This window comes from Pipistrellus kuhlii, unplaced genomic scaffold (assembly GCF_014108245.1).
Source record: "Pipistrellus kuhlii isolate mPipKuh1 unplaced genomic scaffold, mPipKuh1.p scaffold_m20_p_8, whole genome shotgun sequence".
In the NCBI taxonomy this organism is placed as follows: Eukaryota; Metazoa; Chordata; class Mammalia; order Chiroptera; family Vespertilionidae; genus Pipistrellus; species Pipistrellus kuhlii.
In genome coordinates, this window is record NW_023425584.1 from 380,001 (window position 1) to 385,814 (window position 5,814).

A 5,814-nucleotide genomic window follows, 5' to 3' on the forward strand; every position below is an offset into this window, starting at 1 on the left:
GCCGCACAAAGGGCCCGGCCTGCGGAAGGAGGGGGCGGGGAGAGCAGGGGCTCCGGCCAGCTGGGCCAGGACAGAGGGGCCGGGACAGAGACAGGAAGGAAACGCTACAGCGGGAGGCCCGGCCGCATTGTCCCACCTGGGGGGGGGGCGCCGTCGGCCGCCCTCTGCCCGCCCCGCCGCCCGCCCCGCCGTCGGCCGCCCTCCGCCCTCTGCCCGCCGCCCGCCGCCCGGCCTGACCAGCCGCAGCCGGCTGAGCCGCCGTCACTTCCTGCCTTTCTCCAAACGGCCCAAAGGCTGGGCCCTGCAGGCCCCGGGGGCGGCCCCGGCCTCATGGGACGGAGAGGCAGACTCAGGGAGGGACAGACGGACAGACAGACGAGGCTGGAGGCCTGAGCACAGTGTTCGTGTGCGGGTGGGTCCCTGGGCCCAGCCCGCCTCCCCGCCTCCCCACACCCTCCCCTCGCTCCCTCAAGCACCCCTGCCACCTCCCAGGGCACCCATGGCACCCACCGCCTGAGCTTCTGCACCTGCGGTCCGCCTGTGAGTGGCCCAGCGGGGAGAGCGGTGCGTCCGGGACCCGGGGTGCGGGGCGTCCTAGTGCCTCAGCGTCATGCAGGCACCGGCTCCCTGCCCCCAAGGGCCCCACCTCCAAGGGCCCCTCAGCCGCCTCCCCAGGGCCCCACGCCGCCCGGGAAGGCCCTGCCACAACCGCAGTCGGGGGCGGGTGGGATGGGGGGCAGGGGCCATGGACACCAGCCATTGAGGCAAAGGGCCTGGAGCGTGGGGGTGAGAGGTCAGGAGAGATGCTGGGGGCTGGGGGGGGTGAGTGGTCAGGAGAGATGCTGGGGGCTGGGGGGGGGGGGTGAGAGGTCAGGAGAGATGCTGGGGGCTGGGGGGGGGTGAGAGGTCAGGAGAGATGCTGGGGGCTGGGGGGGGGTGAGAGGTCAGGAGAGATGCCGGGGGCTGGCGGGGGGGGGGGGAGAGGTCAGGAGAGATGCCGGGGGCTGGGGGGGGGGTGAGAGGTCAGGAGAGATGCTGGGGGCTGGGGGGGGTGAGAGGTCAGGAGAGATGCCGGGGGCTGGCGGGGGGGGGGTGAGAGGTCAGGAGAGATGCCGGGGGCTGGGGGGGGGGTGAGAGGTCAGGAGAGATGCTGGGGGCTGGGGGGGGGTGCTCCAGGAGGGAGAGGCCTGGGTCTGGTCCTCAGGGTTTTGGGGGAGCTGTCAGGGCCCCGGGGGGAGCTCAGGTGATTGTTCAGGGTCGGGTCCAGGACTGGCCTGGGCAGAGCCGGCACCAGGGCCTGAGGGCAGCCGGCGGGCTGGCTGCTGGGCTGGGCCCGGACCCGTCTGGGAGGAAAGGTCAGGGGTCACACCGCCTGAGCACGGGCACGTTGCCGGCTCCGGAGAAAGGTTGCTGTGTCCTTTGTGGGCGCCTGGGGCTGCCGCCTGGCCACCCTGTCCTCCACCTCCTGCTCTGCTCAGCCTGTACCCACTCGCAGTGCTAGAGCCCAGCGGGAAGCTGGGGGCCTGGGGGCAGTGGCTGGATGGGCCCCGGGATGGGGGCCTCTCGGAGCCTCAGTCTGTCTCCAGGGCTGGGTGTCAGGCGTCAGGGGAGGTAGGTCAGTGTGACAAGTGCGGCGGCTGCAGTTGAAGGTGGTGCTGTGGACGGCCTGTGAGTCACAAACACCCAGAGCCTTTGGCAGGGGAGAGGCCCGGCCCTGGCTGGCAACGGCCTCTGCTGCACGCAGCCCCAGGCCCTGGGGGACTGGGAGCCGCCTGTGCCCTGGCGGGAGAGCTCAGAAAGCCCCACCTGCAGGCTCGGATCCACCCGCTCCGTGACCCCGCGCCGTGACCCCACACCGTGACCCCGCACCGTGACCTCTGCACTGTGACCCCTGCGCCGTGACCCCGCACCGTGACCCCGCACCGTGACCCTGCACTGTGACCTCTGCACCGTGACCCCTGCGCCGTGACCCCGCACCGTGACCTCTGCACTGTGACCTCTGCACCGTGACCCCGCACCGTGACCCTGCGCCCCGCCTGCACCCCCCTGGGAGGCTGCACACTCATCTGCCTGCCTGGGGCCTGGCCCCGGTAGGAGGGAGCCGGGAGCTCCTTGGCCAAGGGCCCAGAGGCTGGGGGTGGGGAGGGCCTGGGAGGCCTCGGGAGGCCGGCCAGCCCTGCAGGCACCCGGTGTCACGGCGTCCAGGTGGGACCAGCGGAGCCTCGCGGTCCTGCATGGCGGCCGCCGGCGGAGCGGGGGCCGTGGGAGGGAACAGCCCGGCTGCTGACCTGCCCCGGATGTGCGGGGGTCTCCCGCGTCACCTGGCTCCACGGCCCGTCCGCCGGGCTCCCTGGGAGCGCTCACCGGCCGGAGGGCGGTCAGCGGTCACGCCTGGAGGAGGAGGCCTGAGTGGGTCTTGAAGAGCAGGAAGGAGGCAGGAGGACACACCGGCTGGGACACTTCCCTCGTGTCCTTCACACCCTGGCCACCCCCAGCTGACCAGAGGCCCGAGAGGATGGCCCCGTGGCCCCGGTCCATGCCTGGCACTGCCCTCCGAGCGCATGGCCAGCACTGGCCCCGCCTGTGCGTTTCCCCAGGAGGGCGGGTGGCTGTCATCTACGAAGGCCAGGGGCTGGGGGCCTGAGGCGGGCGCAGCCTGGGACTCGGGGAGGGAGGGCCGGGACTTGGAGGCTGGGGCCAGTCTGTGGCCGGCAGGTGGGCAGACGGAGCAGAGCAGGATGGTGAGAAGGTGACAGGACGGGAAGCCCTGGTGCCAGCAAAAGGGGGGACTCCCGCTCCGTGCCCCCTGCTGACCGCTGACCTTCCTCTCCAGACAGCATCCAGGCTCAGCGGGTGTCCGCTCCCGGCCAGGGCACCCAGGGGACCGGAGAGGCCCCATGGAGGGGGGCGGGGGAGCAGGGCGGTGCCAGGGGAGCTGCGTCCCATGGCGTGTGCGTGTGCGGCCTGGTGGGGACGGATGGGCGGGCCGCGCTGGGCCTGGGCGGAGGGCCGGGCTGGGGGTGGCGGGAGGAAGTGGGGACCCTTGCCCTCACCCCTCCTCCCTCCTCTCATTTCCTCGCCTGCCCCCTCCCCGCCCTCCCTGACCCAGAGCGGCCACCCGGGCCCAGCACGCCCGTCTCCTGGCCCCGGGGGCCGCCACGCCCGCCCCCATCCCACTCTGCTCTCACTTCCCCGGGATGGGACGGACAGGAGACTTTTTTCAAAAACATTTCCTTTGCAAAGTAATCCTCCGAAATGTGCTTTTGGACACAGCCCTGACCCAACAGGAAGAAGTTAATTACGGTCCCTCCCCAGAGGTGCTGGGAGGAAGCCTGGTGGTCAGCACACGAGGGGGCCGGCGGCCAGCTCTGCCCCTGCCTCCCCCGTCTGCTGGGCCAGCCCTCAGCCCTCAGACAGGGACGGACACCCAGGGTCGGCTAAGGACACGCAAGGTCACGGGTTTGAAACAGCAGCAGAGCAGAGCCCCTCTCTGTAGCCACCGTGTCCGTGTGTGTGTGTGTGTGTGTGTGTGTGTGTGTGTGAGTGTGTGTGGGTGTGAGTGTATGTGAATATGTGTGAGTGTGTGTGTGTGGGTGTGAGTGTGTGTGGGTGTGAGCGTGAGTGTATGTGAATATGTGTGAGTGTGTGGGTGTGGGTGTGAGTGTGAGTGGGTGTGAGTGTAGGTGTGAGTGCGTGCAGCCACTCAGGGTGGTGAGGAAAGCACAGGCTCACGGGGTCTGCTGGGCTGGAGCTGGGCCCTGAGCCTGCCGGCCCCACCACCCTCCCAGGGCACAGGCGGGGCAGGCGGGGCGGGGCTGGAGAGGAAGGCGGGGCTCCCGGCCACCCAACAGGCAGGGACCCTCGGGTTCCACGGGGCCTGGACCGGGCTGCTGCAGAAGCCTCTGGATCCTTCTGTGTGCGCCCCCCAGCGGCTCCGATGCCCTCGCCCTGCACGTCTCACAGGCACAGGCCCGGGCCCTGGGGCGCCTGAGGCTGAGCCGGGCCTGCCTGACGCCCCCCTCGGCCGCCACCCCTCCCCCATCAGATGACTCCATCTTTCCTGTCCGTTTTCTGCCCATCCACCATCCATCTGACCGCCCGTCATCTCTGCCCCTCAGCCTAATTCCTTTCCTTCCTGTCTGTCCGTCCGTCTCTCCATCACACGCCCGCCCCCCGTCTGTCCGAAGGGGTCGCAGAGGATGTGGTGGAGACGTGGGTGGAGCACCCGCACCCCCCAGCTCTGCCTGCTCCGTCTTCCTCGCCCCCACCCCCAAGAATGGCTCCTCTCCACACCCACCGCCCAGAGCTGGCTCCCGGCCGCGGCCCCCCGGCACCGGCCCAGGTTCCCGGGACCAGGCGGTGCTGCCGAGTGAAGCTGGCCATTGTCACCAGCCTGCAGAGGGGGCTCCTGTCCAAAGAGACGGTCAGAGGCAGCATGCCCCCGCAGCTCTCGCTGCCCCTCCCAGCCGGCGCGGGGCAGGCCGGGGTGCGGGAGAGGCTGTGGGAACAGCCCTTGCAGGCTCAGGGCGTCTTGGGGGTGGTGGTCACCCAGGCTCGGGGTCAGGGCCCTGGACTGAGCCCAGGATGACTCGATGGGGAAAAAATGCCCCAAGAGGAGAATCGCGCCTGGACTGCCAAAACGTCCGCGCTTATCACAGCCCCGCCCCCTCCTCACCCCGGCAGGGGCCCCGGCGGCTGGCCCGAAGGAGGACCTGTCTCACTCACGCCTCTTCTCTGGCTGCCCTGGGTGTCTGTCCCCCGTCTCTCTGTCCCCGTCTCTCTGTCCCCGTCTCTGTCCCCCGTCTCTCTGTCCCCGTCTCTCTGTCCCCGTCTCTGTCCCCGTCTCTGTCCCTGTCTCTCTGTCCCCCGTCTCTCTGTCCCCGTCTCTCTGTCCCCCGTCTCTCTGTCCCCCGTCTCTCTGTCCCCGTCTCTCTGTCCCCCGTCTCTCTGTCCCCGTCTCTCTGTCCCCCGTCTCTCTGTCCCCGTCTCTCTGTCCCCGTCTCTGTCCCCCGTCTCTGTCCCCGTCTCTCTGTCCCCGTCTCTCTGTCCCCCGTCTCTCTGTCCCCGTCTCTCTGTCCCCCGTCTCTCTGTCCCCCGTCTCTCTGTCCCCATCTCTCTGTCCCCGTCTCTCTGTCCCCCGTCTCTCTGTCCCCCGTCTCTCTGTCCCCGTCTCTGTCCCCCGTCTCTCTGTCCCCGTCTCTCTGTCCCCCGTCTCTCTGTCCCCCGTCTCTCTGTCCCCCGTCTCTCTGTCCCCGTCTCTCTGTCCCCGTCTCTCTGTCCCCGTCTCTGTCCCCGTCTCTCTGTCCCCGTCTCTGTCCCCGTCTCTGTCCCTCACTGTCTGCAGCTTCACCTCGGTCTCCCTCCCCTCCTCCACCGTCGCCCTCGGTCTGAGAGTCCAGGCTGCCCTGCGTCCCGCCCCCGCGCTGCCAGCAGCGCCCCCACGTGCCCCCAGGTCTGCATTCCCCCGGAGCCCGCCTGGCCAGAGCGTGTGGGCCCGGCCTGTGGCCGGCGTCCCCGGTCTCACGCAGGAAGGAGTGGGCGGTGGGAAGGGCACCAGAGTGAGACCCTGCGTCAGCCTCGGACTTGGGTTCTCGCCGGAGAGGAATTCAGAGCCAAGACCCAACGGTCAGAGATCAGCCTTTACAGTGAAAGGCTGACATGCTAATCGACCGCACGGTGGAAGACTGGTCGTATGATGTGACTGACCACCGGGGCAGACGGTCCACACAGGAGCTGCCCCGGGTGGTCAGTGCACTCTCACAGGGGGAGTGCTGCTCTGCCAGCGGCCGGGCTCACGGCCGGTGAGTGCCACAG